The 26,436-nt window shown below is 39.5% G+C and overlaps 1 long non-coding RNA gene across 1 annotated transcript in view; it reads left to right on the forward strand.

Annotated features, from left to right (window-relative positions):
- Positions 1-380: 380 nt before the first annotated feature.
- LOC308666460 overlaps positions 381-26,436 on the forward strand; it is a 31,391-nt gene continuing 5,335 nt past the window's right edge. Inside the window, exons 1-2 of the long non-coding RNA XR_014026133.1 lie at positions 381-516; positions 19,235-19,311. This is a non-coding gene — a long non-coding RNA (uncharacterized lncRNA). The remainder of the gene's footprint in view (positions 517-19,234; positions 19,312-26,436) is intronic.

Below are 26,436 nucleotides of genomic sequence, written 5' to 3' on the forward strand. Positions count from 1 at the left end.
ATGATTGCTGCTCTGTCCATTCATTTTCCAGCAAGCTAATCAAACATTTCCTTTACTGACAATTCCCCAGTTTATTCAAGTCCTCTGAATCTGTTGTTCTTCTTGAGAGTTTGGAGTTTATCAGAGGCACAAGTTTACTGTGGCAAAGGGAAGTAAGTTGCAGAGAGCAGAGGGCTTTGTCTCTGTTCCAAGGAAGCCTTCACTCGTGCCAACATTCTTTGACAACTTTCCCTTTTACTCAGCTCCGGTTTGAAAAGTACCCAATGTGAAGGGACTTCCCTCTCATGACTCACATGCTGGTCATACGCAGCCATGACTCAGCAGGGTTGACACCAAGCCAGATGTTCTCACAGGATCTGTAGCAGAAGGGGAGGAAAGGGAGAGAGAGGTAAAGGCAAACTAAGGGCAAACTCTGAGGAAAGAAACAAGAGGGAGAAATGGAATGAAACATCCTGTTGGACAAAAACTATACCACAACTGGCTGTTCCAGGCTACTTGTCTGTAGCAGTGTTTTACGTAAGTAAGTGCCCTATAAATTTTTACATCTGATTATTCTTTTTGCTGTCACTGAGAGTAGCTCTCAAATATTTTAATGACATCTGCTACCTGGCCCTCTGCTACCTGGTTCTTTGAACTGAGAATAGCAGGGTTCTCAGTTCAAATCTGAAATTTTCACCATGCAAAGCAGCTGTCATTCCAGTAAGCCTTTTCCCTCTCTCGTCTTTTTAGAGTATATTATACAGTTTAGAGGTAGTCTGACTCCTAAGAGCACTGGGTGTCTTATAATTAGAAAATAAGAACAACAGAACACTCCCCCTCCTGCAGAAAACAGATCTTAAATGGCCCAAGACTAGTATATAAGCAAAAAAGCTGTCTAAGGAGGGCTTAATCACCACCATGCCCCCAGGCCTGGTAGAATAAGCAGGGCTTAAATAGCTTCCTGAATATCATCAGGATGGGAGCCCTCCATATCTCTTGGGAATATTATTCCAGAGGGCTGCAATAGAGAAGGCATACTTCCTGGGTCTCATAAGTGACATGCTTAATCAGCTTGCCCGGTGTGCCTAATCTCACTGGAGACAGGTGATCTCTCAATAACCAAGTAATATGCCATGAAGTGGTTTATAGGTGAAAACCAGCACTTTGAATTTCACCTGGAAGTCAACCAGTAATTAGTGCAGTTTGTGAAGCATTGGGGTCATTTGAGCATAACAAGGCTTGCCTGGCAGCTTCATTCTAGACCAGCTGTAGCTTTTGAGTTAAGGGCAGCTCTATACACAATGTCTTACATTGTGAGTTGACTTAAGTTGTGAGTGACTGTCTGAAGGGTATTCTGGTCCAGACACACTAGATATATTTCTGCAAAGTCCCTCTTGGGCACAGCAGCTACCTACTTTTCAAGCAGGAACTGTAAGTCCAAGAAAACACTCCCCCTCACATTGTGCACCAGTCTTGAATGGGGAAGTGTAACCCCATCCAAGATGAAAGATGGAAAATCTCCATTCCCAGGATGTCTTAGTCTTGTCAGGATTGAGCATGGTTCTGTTCCTTCTTAGCCCTCGAAACACTGGGGCTGAAACTTGACAGCATCACTTGATTGATCTGAGATTGAGGTTGAGATTGAGATATATTTGATCCCAGATTGATGGATGATTTCACCTAGTGTTTTCATGTAGATATTAAAACAAAAGGGGTGAGAGCTTCAAGCCCTGAGGCAACCACAATTGAGGGCTCCTGGACTTCCCCTTTTTAACACTAATTGAAATCAGCCTCAAAGAAAAGAACATCATCATAAAATGATGCCCCCATTCCCCAAACTCCCAATCAGTCTTGATTAATCTAAGACTGATGGGTTTCAAAGCTGCTGAGAAATCAAGAAGCACTAGAACAGAAGCACTAATCCCATTCTGGCTTTGTCACAGATCAAAAATAAATGGAACCAGTGCTGTCTCTAGAATGTAACCTGGTCTGAAACCGGACTGAAATGGGTCCAAGCAATCCTTTTCCCCAGAATGCCCTGGAGCTGGATCTTAGCCACCTTCTCAGTTTAAAAAGGGTAGGTTGAAAACTGGACAAAAATTGTCCAGAATTGTTGAGTCCAGCAAAGACTTCTCAAAGAGGGAGCTCACCATTGCTTTCTTCAAGGTTGAGTGGACAACCCTTTTCCTTAATGAAGGTGATACCACCACATGGAACCAACCATAGGTCACCTACCAGGCAACCTTGACCAAACAGGAAGGATCATAATCTAATAGCCAGGTGACTAAGCTTAGTTTGAAAGACTGTATTTACTTCCATAGGAATCACACCTCAAAATCTCTACCAATAATTTTACAAGATTGGGCATGCCCAATTGGAATTCAGCTCTGAATGTATCTGAGTGATGTTATCTGCCAAATGACAAGAATAGCCCTACTATTCCACAGAGATGTTCTTGTGATCATCCCTTAAACAGGACTACTTGTGTTCAATTGTACTAGATATAGTATTAGAGGGCTCTTACTCCTGTGTGGCTTACCTTGCTACAGTATGGGAATTTCCTGTATCCTTCTCTAGTCATTACTTGACTGCCTACTGCCCATTCTGCCTAACCAGAATGGGAGGACATGAGAGAGGAGTGGTTGTGGTTGTAGGATATAAGGCACTCCAGTTCAATATAGTAAAACAGATGCATAGGGGTAAAGTTCAGACAGTAAAATAAAAGATATTGGACATACAACTTCTAACTTAAAAATCAAGCTAGAAAGAAGACGATTTTGGCAGGACAAGAAGCAACGGATGGAAGCTAACCAAAGAGAGAAGCAACCTAAGGCCAAACTTCCTGGCTGTTAGAACAATTAATCAGTGGAACAACCTGCCTCCAGAAGCTGTGAATTTGTTGTTTGCTTGGATCAATAGAGAGTTCTCAATAGGAAAAAAAATTGACTCCTTAACCTGATGCAGGCCTATGGTAGGAAGGAGTTCACATTAATTTACGTAAAGCCACTCAGGCACTCTGATCTCATATTATGTGATTTTATCTTGCTGAGGCAAGTTCTCTGGGTATCCTTCCCTGCCAACTCGAGAATGCCCTTCCCAGTAAGACACATCTGGATACCTTTAATACTTCATTGCATTCTTTACAGTTATTAAATTCTTTACTTGGTACTTTATTGTCTTTCCAGCAACAAGGAAAACCATTTTTTCTTCTGAACCTTTTACTAAAGCATATATATTTTAAAAAGTGACAATAATCAGGGTGTGATTGCTGTTGTTGCTGAATTTTGGGTAACGACTGTGATATTGCATAAGAAAATTATCTCTGGATAATTTTTGAATGTTTTTTTCCTCTGTCTTTATATGCTACAGACATACACGTATATTATATATGTGATATTAAATTCAGGCTTTTTGTTTATTTCCATGATTTTTTGCCTCTGGCAGATTGCTTTGTAGCTTTTAGCTTGGGCATTTTTCTATCTTTTGTATTCCTTTGCTATTTATCTAATTGGCTTGTACATTGTTTTAATTCAGATTTTTGATCATGGTGAAGCTGTTTGCTTAATATTTTAAAGTTACACATCACAGAAAAGCTCTTAACTAACCTGCTTTTATTGCTTACATCTGTTTTTAATTGCTTTACTTTGCAAAAATGTTATGATATAATTTTGAGATGTTAAAGCACCCCCAGGAATAGTCGATCTTGAAAAGTGACATACAAAATGTAAACATGAATAATAGTAAATAATTGTTAAGAAATAATGAGAATTTTCTCAAATCTTTACATATTGCCTTGGGGGGCATCAGTAGAAATTCTTCCACTGTAAATATCATCTTTGGAGAGGTAATTTTTGTTAGAACTACAACAGGAGAATAAGATCTTTCAGTGCTTCCAGAGGTATTAAGAGAATGGGTAGTGAATAAATATTTTAAATCATGTCATATCATATCTGATATATCTCAATTAATATATTTGCTGCAGCACCTAATAAGAATCAGCCTCCAAGCAGCTCCTGTTTTTATTAAAAACAAGGAGCAGGTTACATGCAACTATGCATTTAATCTGTATTGTCCCTTGCAACTAAGTATCTGTCAGAATTTGGGGATGACAAGTGTTCTTCAGCTACACAGGAAGGGAGATCCAAATATGAAGAAATAGCCAGTATGGAAGGCCTAAAGAGAGAAGCTTGCTTATTTCAGGGGGAAGAAGATGTGATTACTTACATCAGTCTGTTCAAGTTTATGATATTTTCTTGTGGATCGGTGCTTTACTAGCTTTTCAACTATGTGGATATTGCCACTCATATTCAAAGGAATATGAATAGGAAAAAAATATTTCATCTTTCTACTTCAGTGTGGGAAGAAATGCCAAAGAGATGTGGCATTCACATTCTTTCCTCACCCTTGGATATCACGTGAGCAGGTTAAAGGACCATATAGATTTGTAGAAATACGAGTTGGAAGGTCACTTAACAAAAAAGCTTTTTTTTCTGATATAGAGAAATGGATATGCTACCCTTTAGCGGGACCTTTTGCCTCAAAAGGTCTATTTGGAAATGTTTTATTTACAGATATGTAAATATAGGATAGCTCAGAGTCCTCTAATCCAAAAGGAAATCTGACCTAAGTAGAAAGCATGCTATATGTAGCTATACTTTATTATTCATTCCATCCAAGTTAGAAGCCAAATAAAAAAAGTCAGATATATTCTCTTGCGCAGTAAGACTGTTGAGCTGTGCTTCTTTGAAGAGAGGTTCATATTCTAAAGGTATAGTACTGGTTGAATTTTTCAAAGTTAGTTGCTTATGGAGATCAAAACAAAATTGTTCAAAAATATTGGACAATTTTGATTCCAAACTTTTTAAAAATAGGACGCTGAGCTTGTCGATCAGATGGTCGGCAGTTTGGTGGGTCGAATCCTGAGTGCCGCGTAACAGAGTGAGCGCCTGTTACTCGTCCCAGCTTCTTCCAACCTAGCAGTTCGAAAGCACGTAAAAATGCAAGTAGAAAAATAGGGACCACTACGGGTGGGAAGGTAACAGCGTTCCGTGCGCCTTTGGCGTCTAGTCATGTCGGCCACATGACCACGGAGACGTCCTCGGACAAGCGCTGGCTCTTCAGCTTTGAAACGGAGATGAGCACCGGCCTCTAGAGTCGGAAACGACTAGCACGCATGTGTGGGGGAACCTTTACCTTTATAGATAGATAGATATATCCTGCTTTTATTATTTTTACAAAGTGGCTTTGTAACAGGCTGTCACATGAAGTGGTAAGTTCTGCTTTACTTCATATAGAGGCTGGAAATTATGTAGTATGTTTCATACTGATCTGGGACTAATGATCTCTTAAGATCATTATCAACACTTTAATTCTATAAAAAGACTACATTGAAACTGCTGCCATTGCAGATGGCTTCACCCATGTGTTAGTCAACTCTCAAAAGTGCTTCAAGCTTTGTTCCTGCTTTGCCTAGGCAAGTCTTCTCTGGGTTTGTCCAGGCAAAGTGAGTGTGAGTTTTGATAGTGCTCCTGCTGTTGCCTGAACAAGCTTGATCAGGTGAAAAAAATGTTGCAACCATTCAAATGTATATATTTGAATGATGGTATTTATGTCTTGCTTTTTCTTCAGGAAGAACTTTTAGAGAACTGGTAGCTTTTATCTACTTCTGCCTTACCAGTAGGGAGGGTGTTCTGCCTTGTGTAGGCAAAAAAAGGAAGACAATGAGACTAGCAGTGGATGTAGAGTTGGGTTGTTGCTGCTGGCACACCAGCGAGCTGTTTGGCAATCCATGGCGGGACAGCAATGGCTATGGGGGAAAAATATGTGCTTTTAAATCAGTTTTGATTCCTGGAGACTGTTCCCTGCAATTTTCTTGATAGCATTTTTCAGAAGTAGATTGCCAATGCCTCTTTCCAAGGTATGAGAGAAGTGACTGGTCTAAGTTCGCCCAGTTGGCTTTGTGCCTAGGGTAGGACTAGAGTCTTGTAGTTTCTAGCCTAATGCCTTAACCAGTATTTCTCAACTGTGGCAACTTTTAAGAGGTATGGAGTTCAACTCCCAAATTCCCCCAGTGTAATGGTTATGCTGGGAGTTGAAGTCAACATATTTTAAAGTTGCCAAGATTGAGAAACACCGCACTATGCTTAACTGACTCTAGGGCCTACGCAATGGGGGAGGGAAGTATTAAATAATGTTCTGCTCCAATCAGATACAGAAATACTGGAGAAATATACCACTAAAAAATTGCCAACAATAAATCAAGTAGGATCAGAAACTGTCCTGGTTAACCTCTGGTTGTTTGAAAAACATATGGAGAAAGATCACTGATTATGACTGAAGGGTATAACATGGATATGCTTGAACTGAACTGAAGAATCAATCAAGGTATCCAGTTCAGAATCAGATTTCCTTATTACTGTAAGATATCAGTCCAAGAGGAAGCCTTTTTATATTTCATCCAATCCAAGAAGATCCAGTAGCAAGAATTAATGGAAAGGACTAATCAAAAGCTGTATTATAATGAATGTTCCAAGCTGTAGTCCTGGTAGATCCAATATAGGGTAGCCATCACTCATTCTAACAGAACTCCATTGCAGATTTTACTGTGAGAAATTCACAGTCTTAACAAATTTCAGTTTGGAATTGGGTTTTCTCATACTCCCACTGAACTATACACAATAGAGGTCCTGTCCCTGCTTGCACTTAACCACAGTACAATTATGCTCTGATAACATCTATTTTGGCCCTGTAATGTGGCATTTATTTCAACCCCACCCTGGAAATGAGTCACTTTTAAATTGTCATTAGATGTACTGATACAAAAATAATCCCCACCCCATTCTGACACTCCTCCAGTGACAGCCTTTAGGTGAATAACATTTCTTCACCACTCACTATCTTGGAGGTAAAGTCAGATAACCAGTAGTGGGTGGCGAGGCTCATTAAATGAGTAGGCAGAAAGAGCCTATCCAGATTAGGTGAGAAATGAAATCTCCCTAGAGAACATATATGGGGTCCCCTTAATCAACTTGCTCAGTCTGAAGAAGCTATTTGGATAAGCAGTGAAATGTTTTGAACAAGAAGTCCAGTTGCCATGACTCAACTTCCAGACAACGCTACCTGGATGAATGGGAAACTTCATTAACATATTTTTATCCTTGTGATTTTCTATATGTTGTTTAGTTTTATATTATTTTAACATGAACATATAAACTGGCCTGGATGAGTCAGAGAGAGTCCTGAAGGCATCATCTATATTGTATTAAGAAAAAAAGTGAGGCCCATGCTATATCAATTCTAATGCTCCATCGGTGGGTGTTCCCCTAATGGTTGGTCTCATGCTGAAAGAAAATGTGAGTACTCAGAAGAAAATCTATCATCTGGCTTCTAACGTATGACACATTCTCCAGTCAGGGTAAACCAGGCACTAGAGACTTGATATGAGAAAATAGAGAAAACATATTTTATGCCAGCACTTTTGTTTGCAAGGATGAGTAGATGTCATTTCAACTTAACAGTAGAGAAAGGCTCTTAAAAGTAATTTATCCTGATAAATTCAGCATCAATGGCTTGCCTGCAGAAGTTGTGGGTGCTGGAATTTTTTAAAAAAGAGCTTGGACAGCCATTTGTCTGAAAGGGTATAGACTCTCCTGCTTGGGTGGAGGGGGGGTGGGTGGGACTGGAGGACCTCCAGCGTCCCTTCAAATTCTATTATTTTGTTCTGTTATTTTTTTCTATGTTCACATGTATCCATCCTGTCAAGCCCAAAGAAAGTCTGGAATGATATAGGATCTCCTGCCATGGGCAAGGGGTTTAACTAGAAGACCTCCAAGATCCCTTCCAATCCTACTGTTCTATGCTTATATTGAATTGAATGAGATTTACAGTGTTGAGCTGCTCACAATTATTCTATCACATTGTGGTGCAACTAGAAGCAAACCACGGAGCTGGTTTTATATCTTCAATAATATATCAAAGGACTTGTATGCCTTTGCTCTACTAAGTGGCTCTGCAGACAAAAGCCCAGGGACTGCTGCAGGTAGCCCCAGGCTGTTCTATCCTGCAGATCATTCCGACTTTTCTCTCTGGGCAGCTGATTGATATGTCCAGCTTGACTGACAGGAAATGGTAACTATTTCCTTTACAATTTGTGGCAGGAAATGAAAGGATGTGGTCCCTGCTATCTAGTCAATCAATTTACTGGTGAGAACCAGCATTTTTTCAGTCTGTTGTTGGGAGGAGAAAAAAACTTATTGCTTTTTTTGTCTTCCAACACAAGCAAGCTACATAAAAAAGGGTTCGGTTTTGATCAGGGCTTGTGGCTGCTTGACTTTTGTGACACCCTCTCCCTGCTTGTAGATATCCCTGTTAAATATTAGCATATCATAGATGAACAATTAAGGTTTTAGCAATATGAAAAACTACTTTCCTTCACTAGGGGGTGATGGAGTCTTACAAATGTACTTGGCTATTGCTAAAGTGATATAAAGTTCTTATTACTTTTATAACAATACAAAGATGATTGGGTGATGCTCGAAGACAAAATAAATAACAGTGAGGAAATGAACTGAGAAATAATGAATCAGACAATTGATTAGACTAACTTGGGAGACCTTATATAATATATATTCTAGCACTGTTGGTGCCCTGGCAAGTTTGTGAGGTTTTGCTGCCATCTTGCGTACAGATGGGGCATACACAAGAGATGTCGTAGTTAAAGATATGTAAATATTGTATGATGTTGGTTGGACTCCTGGACTGACCTGTTGTTTTTGTTGTTGTTGCTGATTGGTAGTCAAAGCAAGATATTGGAAATCAATGTTTATATATATTTGTCTACTTTTATAAACAAAATTTAGGGGGATTTATCCTATGTCTATAACTGTGCTTAGTTATAAGTCCATATTAAATAAAACTATTAGTGGCACTTAATTTTTGTACAGGAATGTGGCAGATTAAGCTTCCTTCTCTTGTGAAGTTATTGCTCTATTTTGACTAAACACTGTACTTTTTAAAATAGTGAATCTTTTGTCTATTATTTCTTTAATAGACTGTTATCTAAAGTTGGGTGTTATTTATTGGGTTTGGAATAATGGGATGCCCTAACAAATATTCATCAGGGCATTTGAACCTTTTTTACTTATTATCAAACTGTTTATTCAATTCTACAGAGTATTCTTTTTTTTAGATGCTTTTATTTTTACTTATTACAATATTATCAACAGAGCATACAGAACTGCTCTTGCTACATCCAACACCAAGAAAAAGAAAACACTGCTTAAATATCTGTCAATTTCAGCTAATTTTAACTATGATGATTGTAATAAACTGTGGCAAATTCTTTATCATTCCTTTTTCACGAATATATGTATCCGCAGATGTATATTGGGTTGATTCCTGTTCCTTCAACCAATCTAGTACAGGATGATCTGGGGCTGGTATTAATAAAGTAATTCCTATAAAATTAATTTGTGCGCCATATTGTTTATGAATTCAGGAGTTGGATTTCCACTGGTCACGAGATGCCATCTGTTTAGTTCCAAGCTAATTTGCCTTCCCACCACACCAGTAGGAGGCAATAGTTCATTCGTGTATTCTTTTTTTGAACATTCTGATGAAACTGTATAGTTGGGCATATTTCCTCTACCTTATACAGGTGGTCCTTGACTTAGAACCACAACTGAACCCCAAATTGATGTTCTTAAGTGAGAAATTTGCTAGGTGAGTTTTGCTCCATTTTATGACTTTCCTTGCCACATTAAGTGAATCACTGCAGTTGTTAAATTAGTAACGCCCTTGTTAAGTGACCCTGGCTTCCCCATTGATTTGTTTGTCAGAAGGTCACAAAAGGTGATCATATGACCTCGGAACACTGCAACTGTCATAAATATGAACTAGTTGACAAGCATCTGAATGTAAATCACATGACTATGGGGGATGCTGCAACAGTCATAATTGTGAAAAATGGTTATAAGTCACGTTTTTCAATGCCATTGCAACTTCAAATGGTCACTAAATGAACTGTTGTAAGTTGAGGACTACCTGTATCAGATATTTAAAGTGCCACCCCAAATGCATCACGTCATCCATTGTTTATACGGTAGTTTGCCTCTATGGTGCAATAAAATCTATGTAGACTCTTCAAGCAGAAATATGCAATTAGATTTTAATCAAATATCTTGCAAACTACAGGGTAGAAGAATTAGATCAATTTTTTCTTATCTAAATTAAAATTCTCCCTTGTGTTAAATAATGGAGGACTAATCTACTGCAAGATGCACATAGAATTGAAAACAAGGGAGTACTATTAATGTCATCTGCAGTTTCTAGCTAGAACTACTCACACATGTCAACAGTTATCTATAAGTCAGCTAAGATACTGTCTGTCATTTCTTTTCACAGTCTTTGCCAATTTAGGACAACAACTACCACCAGCAACAGTATGTAGCAGAATGTACAGACCCAGAAATCAAAACCAATGGTAGGTCCATCTATCAGTTTGTTCCAATATCTAATTTGGTAAGTCTACTACTGGATTTAATAACAGCCCTACACTATCATGGTTAACAATCTTGCTTAATATAACCTATGTTATTATCTCTAACAACTTATGTTGTCATCCCTAGGACTATCTAGCATGCCACCATAGGACATGCTAGATAGTTTCTATGCAAATAAATAAATGGAAACAAATTTATAATTTAAAAATATAGTTTTCAAAAACACTACTCGAAGTGGAAGAGGGAGGCAATAAAGGTGAGTCACTTCAATTGTGCTGGGCACTTGCTTGCAGCCACCATAAAAAAAAGTATTATATTTCACTTTGGAACCATTAAACGTACCTGTAAATTACAGTGAAAGCGTATCTTATATTATTTGGAGTGGAAGGAGCCAGGTTCAAGTCCACTCTCAGTTACAGCAGGTTACTTTGGGCTAGTCGGCATCTCTCAGATCAACTTATCCCACAAGACTATTGTTGTGGAGGCAATAGTGTCTCGAGCACCTTTTCTTGAGCTCTAATCTAATCAATAATCTAATTGATCTAATTAATCATACCAAACAAGAAATAGCTGTGTTAGATCTAATTGATCTAATTAATCATACCAAACAAGAAATAGCTGTGTTGTTAAGCTGGTATTTGTTTAATGTTCTGCATTTTCTTTCCCATTGGTCCTTTTACTGTATTGCCCCTCCTTTTCATAGACATGTCTATATGTCTAAATTAGTCACTTGTTTGTCTGTATGAGCTGCCTAGTCCGTTTTTTTACTTATCTGGTGCAAGACAAAGACTTTTTTTTCCTCTCAGGACTTCCGACGTTTCTTGGCCTAGACCCAATGTATTAGGAGCTAAATTATGGGCGCTTTGGAAGAGATTTTGGCAGAATGTCCATCTATATAAACAACTGAAAAAAAATTCATAATAAGTGTTGAAAATTGAGAAGACCTTTGGAGTACAAAGTTGAAATGTTTTTAAAGAACCAGCGAGTGACTGTGTTTTAAAAACTATTAAATATGTATCTGTGAACACGAGATTAATTCATCCAAAATATGTTTTTCATGAGATACTTTGCTGGATGTTGAATGAAGGCTGTCTGTCATTTTTTTAATGCTGGAAATGTAATACATTTGAAGGAAGTAACACACCTGATTTGGATCTGCTCTTTAATTATCCATTTTGATTTTATATTTATATTTTTATTAATATACTGAGAGGAAAATTGAGATTCAAAGAAGTAAATGTAATTTAAATTATATATTGAAAGTTTGGGTTGTTGACTTATCAGAAACCTTGGTTATATTGGGTTTAGAATATAGCAAAACTATATAATAATATGCATTTGGAAAGAAATGATCATCTAAGTTAGGGGTGTCAAACTCAATTTCATTGAGGGCCGCATCAGCATTGTGGTTGCCCTCAGGGGGCCGGGTGGGTATGGCCAGGGTGGGCGTGGCCTACTGGGTGGGCATGGCCAGCTCTACATCGTTCGCATCAAGGGTGCCTATGGGGGCCTGGGCAGGAGTGGGACAGATCTGAGGGTCTCTGGCAGAAGGAGGGTCTCTGGGCCAGGGCCAAGGCAGTGGGGGCCGTTCCCTCACTGTTTCCAGCATGGCTTCGCGGGCCACATGAAACCACTTCGTGGGCCGGATCCGGCCCCCGGGCCTTGTGTTTGACATGTCTGATCTAAGTTGTGAACTGGATTGAAAAAATGTGTTTGCTTTCAGTTTTTGATCTGATAATTATGTGATGTAGGTTTAAATTGTTGTTCAAAATTAGCTATTTTGCTTTACTCTAATTCATTTTTAATAAAGTGAGATTGTTATAGCAAATTTGGTTTTTTTGCATATTTGCCTCCTTATATTGCATACTGTGCACCAAAATCAAATGTTTGCTGCTCTTTCTTCTTTGCAGATAACACCAAACTAGCGAGAGTTACAATTATATTTTAGCTTCCCAGAAACTTCTTAAGATGAACCCCAAGGAGGAATGGAGAGAAATTGATATGATTTTATTTGGAAGAGAAATGTCTCAGTTGGGATTAATTCGAAGAACAATGTTGCCCAGCAGGAATTAAGTTTCCTTGGACTAAATACAAATATGTTAGAAAATACTGAGAAATGGTTATAAACTTTGTTTTATTAAACAATGATAAACTATGGAGCAACCAAATAACTCACTAAAGAGTATCTTCAAAAGCAAAATAATTAAGAGTGGGCATGATTCTAAGACTAATAAAATTAGATAAAATTTGAAGATAATTCCCGAATTTCTTGTGCCTGATACTTTCCCAGCTGACCCTGCCTACTTCCTTTGCACAAAGGGAAGGATGTTTGTGTTGTGAATGAAATAAGATATGGACGTGCAAAATAAGGATCTGAGTCCAATATATCATAATATGAACAGAGCTTTAATAAAAGAAAAACAGTGGATGGAAGAGGGTGCTGAAATCCCAGTGCTTGATTATCAACCAGTGGAACATCTTACCCCCAGAAATCGTGGGCGCTCCATCACTGGAGATTTTTAAGAAGAGGCTAGCCCAGGGGTAGGCAACCTCGGCTCTTTTATGAGTCATGGACTTCATCTCCCAGAATTCCTGAGTCAGCATAGCATAGCTGACTCAGGAATTCTGGGAGTTGAAGTCCATGACTCATAAAAGAGCCGAGGTTGCCTACCCCTGGGCTAGACATTCACCTGTCTAAGACGGTGTAGGTTCCCATGCTTGAGCAGGGAGCTGGACTAGAAGATCTCCAAGGTCCCTTCCAGCTTTATTCTATTCTCTATTCTCTAGTCAGGTCATTAAATGACTGAAGTAGGAGAAACTTTTATCTTACAACTCAAATGTGATTCACAAGGAAAGCTTTTCACGAATCTTTACAATTATAACTGTAATGTGTTCGTTATATTATATTTCATATGCTATATGAAGCCTTTCGTCTCCCACTAGGAATTATTGCTCTAGTCTAGGGGTCTTCAAACTCGGCCCTTTTATGACTCATGGACTTCAACTCCCAGAATTCTTCAGCCAAGCACATTGTCTGAGGAATTCTGGGAGTTGAAGTCCATGAGTCATAAAAGGGCCGAGTTTGAAGACCCTTGTTCTAGTCTCTTAAACCAAGATAAATTTGTGTTAAAATTGTAGTCTAGTGACGTTATAAAGGAGAAAGCCATCTCTAGGGGGTGCTGTTGTTCTTCCAAGTGACAGCAAGCAGAACAGTGTAAACACAGTCTCCACAGTCTCTATTGAGATCCAGGCTGGTTTTGTCACACAGTACTGTATGGTTTTTTTTTCTTGAAAGACCAAAGAGTTGAGGAATAAGAAAGGGATTGTTTGGAGATTGGGTCATGATAGTTCAAGAGGTGCTATAGCCAGTGCCTAGTATTTAATAACCTTAAAAGGTAATGATAATTTTGATTATTATGTGCCATCAAGTCATTGCAGATTCTTAGCAATCACGTAGATAGATGTTTTCTGCAACAGTGTTTCCCTATTCTAGTCCTTCAGCAATTCCAATGGTGCACTCATCACCACTATAATGAATGGAGTTGTCCAGCTACCTAGTTTCCATTCACAGAGAGCATTCTGCTTTTATGAATGCATTTGTTGTTGTTAGCTGCGAAGTCGTGTCCGACCCATCACGACCCTATGGACAACGTTCCTCCAGGCCTTCCTGTCCTCTACCATCTTCTGGAGTCCATTTAAGCTCACGCCTACTGCTTCAGTGACTCCATCCAGCCACCTCATTCTCTGTCGTCCCCTTCTTCTCTTGCCCTCAATCTTTCCCAGCATTAGGCTCTTCTCCAGTGAGTCTTTCCTTCTCATTAGGTGGCTAAAGTGAGTTTTAGCTTCAGGATCTAGCCTTCTAAAGAGCAGTCAGGGTTGATCTCCTCTAGGACTGATCGATTTGATCGCCTTGCAGTCCAAGGGACTCGCAGGAGTCTTCTCCAGCACCATAGTTCAAAAGCCTCAATTCTTTGGCGCTCAGCCTTTCTTATGGTCCAACTTTCACTGCCATACATTGCAACTGGGAAGACCATAGCCTTGACTATACGCACTTTTGTTGACAGGGTGATGTCTCTGCTTTTTAGTGTGCTGTCTAGATTTGCCATGGCTTTCCTCCCGAGGAGCAAGCGTCTTTTAATTTCTTGGCTACAGTCCCCATCTGCAGTGATCTTGGAGCCCAGGAAAATAAAATCTGTCACTACCTCCATTTCTTCCCCATCTATTTCCCAGGAATTGAGAGGGCCAGATGCCATGATCTTGGTTTTCTTAATGTTAAGTTTCAACCCAAGTTTTGCACTCTCCTTCTTCACCTGCAACAAGAGGCTCTTTAGTTCTTCTTCACTTTCTGCCATTAGAGTGGTATCATCTGCACATCTTAGGTTGTTGATATTTCTTCCGGCAATCTTAATTCCAATTTTTGATTCATCTAGCCCTGCCTTTCGTGTCCATTCACAGGTGCTTTGGTTTATTGTGAAAACCACCAGGAGGATGCAAGTCAGCTCTTTTCAAGGGGCAGCTTCCTCCTTACTCTTAAAAGAAAGAAAGGGTGGGGGCTGATTTCCTACATGTCTTAACCTCTTCACTAAACTGGCTTGTCCAGAGAGCTGGGCCTTTGCAGAATGTGATGGAAGTAGGATCATTTGAACCTGGTGGTTTGTGTCTCAACCTACAATTTAAAGCAGTTTTTTTAAAAAAGTAAAATCCAAGTAACATTTTACCACATTGTATCATATGATATCACAGTCTGGTGAGTACCTTTAATCTTTTATTATACTTTTGCACATCATGCTGCTGGCCTTATTTGCCAGTTTGGAGATGGAATAGAACTCTACCTATCTTCAGGCAAGCTCTAGAAACCTGCTCCTCGCCCCAGGCCTTGGGCTAGCTCAGGGGTAGGCAACCTCGGCTCTTTTATGACTCATGGACTTCAACTCCCAGAATTCCTGAGCCAGCTGGCTCAGGAATTCTGGGAGTTGAAGTCCATGAGTCATAAAAGAGCCGAGGTTGCCTACCCCTGAGCTAGCTTATATGATGGGCCTCTTTAAGTTGGGGGAGGATGTGGAAGGTGTCTTGTTTGATCCATCGGTGCCATTGTTGCTTTTTTCACTATTTGATTTATTTAAAACATTATAATTATATAACATATAAATGTTCTTTTCCTTTTTTTAAAAATTTGTGAAGTTGCCCAGAGTCGTTTGGAGTTAGATGGCTTAGAGTTTTAATAGATAAATAAATATATTTTCCTTTGAATATCTAAGGGGCATGTTGAGAAGAAACAAATCAGCCAGATCATCTAGAACAGAAATTTTTACTCTGATGGATTTGCTTATGTGAAAAAACCGATTTATGGATTGTGGGTTACTCCTGTGACAGAGAGAGGAAACAAGAAATAAAAGCTCGAGCCTTTATTCATGGGATTCCAGAACATTAGACTTAGCATCGGCATTCCTGTTGCTCAGATTTGCACTTCAGCATCCAAGCATTGTACTGTTCTAGCATCTGATCGCCACCAGCATTTATTACTTTACTCTGTTTCCCACTATTTCCTCAGTAGTTTTATCTGTTTGCACTTCGAGTTTCCTCTTGTGAAGGGTAATGGCATAAAATCTTGCTGCTTTTTATGCTTTGTTTTACTGTACTACATTGTGCTGGAAATCCACAGAGGGAAAGTTTTATCTTTTTTTCCCCATTCTGCAGCAGAAAGAATTGCTACTTTCACAAGTAGCTATTTGCAGCTGACCAATTTTTGGAAAATATTACGTGTGCCGTTGTTGCGCTAATAAATTTCCTCAGCAATCCAGCAGTAGCTGATTATGGTAATGCACTAACCTGTAGGAAAGATGAGAGAAAGTCTGTGATTTGGTGACTCATCAGTCACACTAAAAAACAAGTTGACACTTTCAAGCTACAAGGGAAGCATCAGTGACACCTTGGCGCCTCCGTGTTGTGCAGGCTACTTCGGTTACCAGCCCCAAGAGGTTCCAGTGCTTCAGCCTTTCCTAGCAGTTATCAGTCTGTCTGGCACCTATTGCCACTTCTTTAGCCTCTGCTTTCAGTGCCAGCACTCTGACATGGGGCATTTAGTCTTTGCAGATCCAATTACTATCTTGGGATCTTTCAATTCGAGGTGTTAGTAGTAGCCTCGGTAAAATGTATTTAATTTCTTCTCTCAGTATTCAGGAGGTCTGGAAATTGCTGGCAGTTCTTCGATCAGCTTCTGTTGCCCTACTCAGACACCCCATCACGGTGCAAGTCTTGCAAATGCTGGGGTTTTTTTTTGTATGTTAGATTGCAGTTTGTTCCTGTTGCCTTGCCCCATAACCATCACTTTATGTAAGTGCTTGTCAACATGATGGTTGAGTTAGTGGCATCTGATTTTCATACACTGCATGCTACATTTAGCTTGGATTTTCACATGTCATTTTAATGGTAGCATTTTATAGTATTGGCAAAAAAAAGAGTGCCACTTGATTTTTTTATCTTAACAGATGGTACTGAGCTTGGCAGCTTTTGTGACTCCATGGCTGTGTAGGAAAAGACAGGGGAAAAAGGCTAAGGAACATGCAAATGCAGATCCTATATCCATAAGCTTTTGTCACAATGGAAATTTAGCATTGAAAATTTTTCAGATATATTAGAATATAAGACTCTTGCAAGCCATTTAATCTGACCTTCTCATCTATGGAGAAAACCCAAAGTTAAGGCAGCTAAAAACTGAAGCTTTACTTTAAAAATGTCAAGAAAAACTCACCATCCTGATAAGTATATATTGTTGAGCTGCTCTTCAGTCTCACTGCAAATGTAGAGTTGCTAGTTTTTCCTTCTGATGCACAGTTTTCTAACTGCTGATAGTGGAAGGCATATCTTTCTGAACATTAAATCTTCCAAGTTAACTAGTGACTAAATTAGTAGATCAGGGAAATACTGGGGGCAGTAAGGCAATTGGCAAAGTAGACCACAGCCTACATCTTGTTAAGCTAGAAAACTGTGGAATAAACAGCATCACCACCAGATGGATTCATAGCTGGCTGACCAACCACACTCAATGTGTAGTCCTTAATGAAACTACATCTACGCGGAGGGTAGCATGCAGGGAGGGGTACCCCGAAATTCTGTCTTAGGTCCAGTATTCTTCAACATCCTCATAAATGATTTAGATAAGGGGATAGAAGGGGAGCTCATCAAATTTGCAGATAATACCAAGCTGGGGGGAATAGCCGACAGTTTAGAAGATAGGCTCAAGATCCAAAAGGATCTTGACAGACTTCAATCCTGGGCAACAAAATGCAATTCAATGGTGAAAAAGTAAGATCTTATACTTAGGCAATAAAAACCAAATGCACAATTATAGAACAGGTGCTACCTGGCTCAACAGCAATATCTATGAGTGAGATTTATGTGTCCTAGTGGACAACCACTAAAATATGAGCCAACAGTGTGTTACAGCTGCAAAAAAGCCAATGCAATCCTAGGCTGCATCAATAGAGGAAGAATATCAAGATTATTTGAAGTGCTAGTACCACTTTATACTACACCGGTAAGACAAACACTTGGAATATTGTATTCATTTTTGGTCACTGATACAAAAAAGATATTGAGATTCTATAAAGAATGCAGAGAAGAGCAACAAAAATTATTAGGGGACTGGAGGCTAAAAAATATGATGAATGGTTGCAAGAACTGGGAATGTCTAGTCGAGTAACGATGAGAAGGACCAGAGGTGGCATGATAGCAGTCTTCCAATATTTGACTACATGTTGCAGAGAAGAGGGGGTCAACCTATTTTCCAAAGCATCTGAGGGCAGGACAAGAAATAACAGATGAAAATTTACCAAAGAGAGATCCATCCTAGAATTAAGGAAAATTTTCTGGACAGTGAAAACAATTAATCAGTGGAATGATTTGCGTACAGAAGTTGTGGGTGCTCCGTCACGATTGGGCTGCCATTTGTATAGAATGTTATAGGGTTTTCTGCTTGAGCAGAGAGTTGGAGTGGAAGATCTCCATGGTTCCTTCCGACTCTGTTATTTTGTATTCTGTAAGTTAATGTTGCCCCAGGAACATTGGGGATTCTTGGCCCAGCATACTCCTCACAATTGAGTTATACCAGAAGTAGAGATCTTTGCAAAGTTTTATTCTTTACAGAATAAGTGATGCTCGGGAATGGAGTCCAAATTAAACAAATTGTCCATTTGAAAGTGAGTCCCCTTTACATAGTTTTTACAAATCGTAAGAGAATACTATAATAAATCATTACAATTTATTACATTACAATCATAGATCATTATGATCTTTTAATGCCTTTCCATTCTCAACATTACTGCACCCCTGTTCTCACTATATGCGTTGATAAAAAAAAGGTAAAGGTTCCCCCGCAAATGCATGCTAGCCGTTTCCAACTCTAGGGGCCGGGGCTCATCTCCATTTCAAAGCCGAAGAGCCAGCGCTTGTCCGAGGACGTCTCCGTGGTCATGTGGCCGGCATGACTAGGGATGCGCAATTAACTTATTTTCTGTTTACCTCTATCCCATGGACATTGTCCTATTATTGATAGTTTTCTCACATTTCATGTCCTGTTGATTTAATTTTCATGTATTTGTATACCTATTGCTTGTTTATATCTCTAATCTAAAATCTGTTGTTGTTTCCCTGAAATTAGTGTGCTTTCTCTTCCTCTCTCTCTGGCAAGCTGGCTACATTAAGCATGAAGAAATCCTGTCTTATATATAGCTAAATAGGCTTTTTATCATTAACAGTCCAGTGTCCACCACAAGGAAATATTGGGTGTATTGCTGGGGACAAATGATATCACCTAAAAGCACCATCAGGTCTGGTGAGTACTGTATGTGGATTGTTACATCCATCTTAGACTATTTTTCTATACTCAGAATCTTTTTCAATAAAGCAAGTCTTTATAGAAAATGTCCATATTTTTTCTCTAAACATATTGCTATGAAATGGATTCCTTGAAATTGGAAAGTTCAAAAATAAGTGCATTTCGCTGTTATAGTTTCATAGATAATCTTATTAAGGAAGTTGAAGCTGGATATGAAGGAAAATAGCTCAGGTATCTTTATCTCATAATATGTACCTGCTAAGTATATACACTTTCAACTGAACTAATTATGCAATTGTTACTTGCATTACAAAATCATGTTCTTTCTATTGTTCTGTATCTATTACATCACCCCAAATCAAAAGTGCTTCTGAAGATTATCTAAAACCGATTATAAGATACTCTGCATAATACATTTATCTCTCTTTTTTCTCTGGTATTATCAGCAAGGTTTCTTGCTATTCTCTGTATAATGCAGTGCAGCAAAAGACAAGATTTTCCTGCTTGGAAATGAAAAAAAATATTGTTTAAAGGCTTCCCACTGGCATCTGCTTAACATTATAAAGAGAGTATGTAGGACTTGTTTGACATTTGATCAAAGCCATCAGACTCTTATTTTAAAAGAGGAAGGAACAACTATAACATCTCCCAGTCAAATCAAATGAAAATTTTGTTAATAGTCATGCTCCATCTTTCATGAATTCAAGGGGTTTGGTAAAATTTTGCTGCTACTATGTTCAGATTCCCTATTTCTACTTTTATTCCATTGCTAGCTACTTGTCAGAGTGTTCTACTGTCTCATCTCACATAGCGCTGTATTCAAACTGATTTTGTAGTTTCAGATGGAAGCTTCAGACGTACCTTCTCTTTTTATCTCCTCTTTTACATTACTGCTGACCTTCTACTCCATACAGAATGTTAAGTTCTTTAAAGGTTATGGGGATGCCTCAAAAACCATACAAATTACGTGGTCATAAGTGATATATTGCTCCTTGGGAGGAAAGCCATGGCAAATCTAGACAGCACACTAAAAAGCAGAGACATCACCCTGTCAACAAAAGTGTGTATAGTCAAGGCTATGGTCTTCCCAGTTGCAATGTATGGCAGTGAAAGCTGGACCATAAGAAAGGCTGAGCGCCAAAGAATTGAAGCCTTTGAATTATGGTGCTGGAGAAGACTCCTGCGAGTCCCTTGGACTGCAAGGCGATCAAACCGGTCAGTCCTAGAGGAGATCAACCCTGACTGCTCTTTAGAAGGCCAGATCCTGAAGCTAAAACTCAAATACTTTGGCCACCTAATGAGAAGGAAGGACTCACTGGAAAAGAGCCTAATGCTGGGAAAGATTGAGGGCAAGAGAAGAAGGGGACGACAGAGAATGAGGTGGCTGGATGGAGTCACTGAAGCAGTAGGCGTGAGCTTAAATGGACTCCAGAAGATGGTAGAGGACAGGAAGGCCTGGAGGAACATTGTCCATAGGGTTGCGATGGGTCGGACACGACTTCGCAACTAACAGCAACAGCAAGTGATATACTGATACCCACTTAATCCTTCTCCTCTTTACTATTTTTACAAATGTATAATATTTATATTTTGCTTTTCTGGTTAAAAAGTCCACAAGAGCAAAAAAAAATAATGTTGAAATTTCTTTCCAAATTTGAAACAATAGCTTTACAAGAAACCTGATTAGCAGGAGAAGTTGATCCAGTTCAACTCTTTGGTTTTCAGTGCTGGTATACCTCTGCCCAAAAGTGAGCCTTGGGGACATATGCATTCTTATTAAGGAAGAACTTCAATGGCACTGTGAGAAGTTATATATTTTCTCACTCTATTGTTTTTATTTCAAATAATAATGGATTAAATTATTCTAAATTATCCACTGGTGTGTTTTTCTTATAACAGCCATATTCTGAGTATTGCTGTGAATCTTTAGAAAGAATATTAGAGCTAAATTTAAGAGAAAATTTCTTGTACTATAACTCTAAACTTCATACACTATATTATGTGCTAGAAATGTTATGTTATTTTCAGATATGTAATAATACTTATTTGTGGTCTTTATAATCTATGGCCAGTTTTATTTACACCAAAAGACAGGTTCCCCTTCCCATATCCATAATTCTTGGTGGAAGCAGTACATCATATATTTGTTTCAATAGCAATTAAATTGTCACAAATAATTTCAGAAGGTCAGCATAATACGAAAATGTCACAAATAACTGGAAAATCTGTTCATTCAGCTTTGCCTAATTGGGTGTTCTCCAACTTAATTTCCTATCTCGGAGGTAGAGAACATCAGTTGAGGAAATATCTGGAAAGTTAATAACCATGTCTGAATTTTATTTCTCAGGGATCCTCATCACATCCAATCTTGTATTAAAAATGCTACTCAGTCAAGGCTTGGATGATTAAATTTTCCAATTTTGTACGCATATATTCCTTCCATGCTTATTTTTGCTTATATCATTATTTATACTCATTATGCAGCACAGAGCAAAACTTTGGTCTTATGTTGGTTTCTTAAAACAATTCAAACTATATAGATTATGATGTAACCATTATATTCTCTCTGTCTCTCTGTCACACACACACACACACAAACACACACACACACACAAACACACACACACAGATACAGACGCTCCCTCTCAACAGTTGCTGAAATGCACACCATTTGTTACCAATTATGGGAGGTTGACCCATGAAAAACAGAGTCATCTTTGAGATGGCAATTATGTATGAAGACAATCAAATGCAGGAATTAGGTTTGCACTGAACATAGTCTGGATATAAAAACAATATTCTCTACAAATATATCCCTCTCTTCTGTTCTCCTCTCTGATTCTATTGTATAGAGGAGGGAAGCTGAAAAACAGGTGTTTTAGCTATTGTTAACTACAACTCCCACCAGCCCTAGCCAGGATGGCCTATCGCTTTTGCCCTTTAAAGTTTCTAGGTTTACACTGTGCCTTGAATATGTAGCTAATTTCTATTTATTGCATGGATGTGCCTTAAATCTCAACTTCAAAACAGAATTGGAATGTGAACCATTTTTAAAAGACTTCCAATAATTGAACATGTTCAGCGTTCAGTTTTGGGTCACCCTAGGTAAGAGTACTTTCAAATCCTTTTTCATTTTCAGAAATAAAAAAATCATCAGGCTGCTTTCTTGTATTATTTGGCAAAGAAAGAAAGCGAGAATTAGGTTTTAAAAAACAGAGGGTTTGACCGATTAGAGGGGGCATTATATGTTTGTCAGAGTCCTTATTATTTGAATATGATTAAAAGAATAGATGACCCTTAGATATAATCAGACTTTTATAATGAAAGATATGATTTAGAATTAAAATAGCATTCTTTTTTCATATTTTTTTTGGTATGGAAAATATGAAAACAAGAGGATGGCTAATATGAATAAAATTTTTAGCAATATAAATGTAATTAATATTGAGAAAATCATAACTGAAAAAGATATTTCAAATATTGATGGGAAATCAAACCTTTACAAGAGCGTGAAAAACAGGATGTTGATTTATGTTGATACTATTGTTATTTGTACAATATTAGTAAAATATGACAAGGATGTTTATATCTAACTTTGTATGCATCAATAGTATAGTGTAACTGTAATGAGGGGAAAATGGAAAAAATATGGGGAAGAAAGGAGAATCGGGAAAAATACTGGATTGTGCATTACTGAACAGATTTACCGTATATACTTGAGTATAAGCCGACTCGAGTATAAGCCGAGACCCCCAATTTCACCCCCAAAAACTGGAAAAAGTTGTTGACTCGAGTATAAGTCGATCCGCCGTTCTGCAAGCCTCTGCCGCCATTTTGCAAGCCTGAATACACAGGAATACCCTGTGTGGCCGCGGCTCTCGGGGAAGCCCTGGCTGTCCGCTTCCTCGCTCCACGCTGCCATTCGGGGCCCGCGCGTTCCCCGGGCAAATCGCGGCGCCCAGCAGGCGAGGAAACACGCCCGCTCCAGTCGCCCCCCCTTCCCTCAGGAGACGCGAAGCAAGTGACCGCCCGGAGCTTACCGAGGACTTGCTTCGGTGCTTCCAGGATCGCGCGCACCTCTCCCAAGCCGCCGCCGTCCGGAGACCTGCCGAAGTTTGGGGAGGTTTGGGGAGGTGCGCGCGCACCTCCCCAAACCTCCCCAAACGTCGGCAGGTCTCCGGACCTCTGCGCCCTGCCTGCCTGCTTCTTTCCGCAGCGGAAAGAAGCAGGCAGGCAGGGCGCGGAGGAACGGAGACCCGGCGACATTTGGGGAGGTTTGGGCGCCTCCCCAAACCTCCCCAAACGTCGCCGGGTCTCCGTTCCTCCGCGCCCTGCCTGCCTGCTTCTTTCCGCTGTGGAAAGAAGCAGGCAGGCAGGGCGCAGAGGAACGGAGACCCGGCGACGTTTGGGGAGGCGCCCAAACCTCCCCAGGTCTCCGTTCCTCCGCGCCCTGCCTGCCTGCTTCTTTCCGCTGCGGAAAGAAGCAGGCAGGCAGGGCGCGGAGGTCCGGAGACCTGCCGACGTTTGGGGAGGTTTGGGGAGGTGCGCGCGCACCTCCCCAAACCTCCCCAAACTTCAGCAGGTCTCCGGACGGCGGTGGCTTGGGAGAGGTGCGCGCGATCCCGGAAGCACCAAAGCCTCGGCCGCGCACAAGTCCTTGGTAAGTTTTTTTTGTTGACTGGAGTATAAGCCGAAGTGGAATTTTTCAGCCCAAAAAGTGGGCTGAAAAATTCGGCTTATACTCAAGTATATATGGTATATTGAAGAAGTTAATGTTAAATATGTGAACATGTACAACACATTGTTTACTAAGCACTAAAGATTGTAATTCTTAAAAACCAACAAAACATTAAAAAAGGTGCTAAAGATTAAAATTAAAGGAGAAGAACACTTAAATTATACTTACAAATATATAATGAAGTTCAATGCAATAGTTTGACACTGGGAATGTTGAAAGTTATTTTTGAACAATGGGCCCAGAAGTTAATTTTAAGCATCTCTGCTTCTATAGATAGACCGTGTTTAAAATATGTTATGGAAAAGAAACATGTTTTACCTGATCTGAAATTAAGACTATAAGAATGCTACACTGGACATACAAAAGAAACCAGCTGATTAAATAATTAATTAATAATTAAAAGGGATATACAAATATGAGAGTTTGGTTGTGGTTAAGACACCATACAAAAAACTAGGAGACTATGCATTCTAGTCCTGCATTAACCATGACATCTGGTTTGGTAATTTTGGTTTATCACTCTGTCATCTCCCCAAATCAGGTTAAGGTGACAAGAATGCTCTGGAGCACTTGTGAGTGATTTTTAGTGGAGCTCTCTTCAATTCACCATTTCTTCCTTGTCCAGAAAGTTTTTTGGGGGGGGAGGGGAGGAGGAGGATTTCCAGTCTAATCTAGATCCCTGTGGATTTCCTGTGGTCTCCCTTCCAAATAATGACCAGAACTAATTCTCCTTAGCTTTTTGAGATCTGTGGAGCTTGGCTAAATACTGCCTATTTATTATACTTAAGGTAAAGGTAAAGGTTCCCCCACACATGTGTGCTAGTCGTTTCCGACTCTAGGGGCCGGTGCTCATTTCCGTTTCAAAGCCGAAGAGCCAGCGCTTGTCCGAGGACGTCTCCGTGGTCATTTGGCCGGCATGGCTAGATGCCAAAGGCGCACGGAACGCTGTTACCTTTCCACCGTAGTGGTCCCTATTTTTCTACTTGCATTTTTACGTGCTTTCGAGCTGCTAGGTTGGCAGAAGCTGGGACGAGTAACAGGCACTCACTCTGTTACGCGGCACTCAGGATTCGACCCGCCAAACTGCCGACCTTCTGATCGACAAACTCAGCGTTCTAACCCACTGAGCCACCGCGTCCCTCTTATTATACTTACTGACTGCTAATTAGAAATGTTCTGTGGGTACAAAGCTGCAATCTTAACTGCAATCATCCTCACATCAGAGGTTCTTATTAATTGGCTTATTGTATGAAGAAATAGGGCCAGGGTTTATTATAGTTCTTAGTGTTCTGAACATGTTCAGAGTAATTAAACTCATGATATTTTACTTCAATCAGCACAATTCAAAAAATAGCTTATTTTAGGCATGTTAAGCATTATAGACAGGACAAAAGCCACTCTTTTGAGCATTTTTTAATTATTGTTTTGTCATAGCCTTGATAAACTTGCTACTTATGCACTAAAATGAAGCCTTCCCTAAGAATTTCCTAAGAGAAGAATCTGCTTTGAGTTGGTACTAATATGTAGAATTGTTTTGCAGGTGCTAAAAGTTTTATTCCTGACTCTGTAATACTTTTTTTTCTAAGCTAGACAGAAATTGGGTTGTAGTTTTAAAGAATGGAGATTAATTTCCTACTCAGTATCATGGATAATAGCAATCCCATTTTCTGAGTATCATTTGGAGAGAAATCTCAGTATTCAGCTGAGTCCTGGAATCACCTTTCTGGGACAATTTTAAAATTGTGGAGAATGCCTTCCTTTCACCATTCTGCAATCTCAACTCCTTGCATTCATTCTTTGATAAACTGACTAAATTAGTAGACCAGTGAAATGCTGTGGACATAGTATACTTAGATTTCAGTAAGGCATTTGACAAAGTAGACCACAACCTGCTGCTTAGTAAGCTAGAAAAAGGTGGGATAGACATCATCACCACCAGATGGATTTGTAGCTGGCTGACAAACCATACTCAACGAGTAGTCCTCAATGACACTACAACCACATGGGAGAAGTAACCAGTGGGGTACCACAAGGCTCCATCTTAGGCCCAATACTCTTCAACATTAATGACTTAGAGGAGGGAATAGATGGGGAACTCATCAAATTTGCAGATGACACTAAACAGACCCTAGAAGGTCAGGATCCAAAAAGATCTTGACAAACATGAACAAGGGGCCCTATCCAACAAAATGACTTTTAATGTGGAGAAAAGCAAAATTTTACATTTAGGCAGGAAAAACCAAAGGTATAAGTACAGATTAGGCGAGACCTGGCTCACAAACAGAAAGTGTAAGAGGGACCTTGGAGTCCTAGTGGATGATTACTTGACTGAGCCAACAGTGTGCAGCCAAAAAAGCTAATACAATCCTGGGTTGTATAAACAG

This window comes from Vipera berus, assembly GCF_964194415.1.
Source record: "Vipera berus genome assembly, chromosome: 3".
NCBI classification, from domain to species: Eukaryota; Metazoa; Chordata; class Lepidosauria; order Squamata; family Viperidae; genus Vipera; species Vipera berus.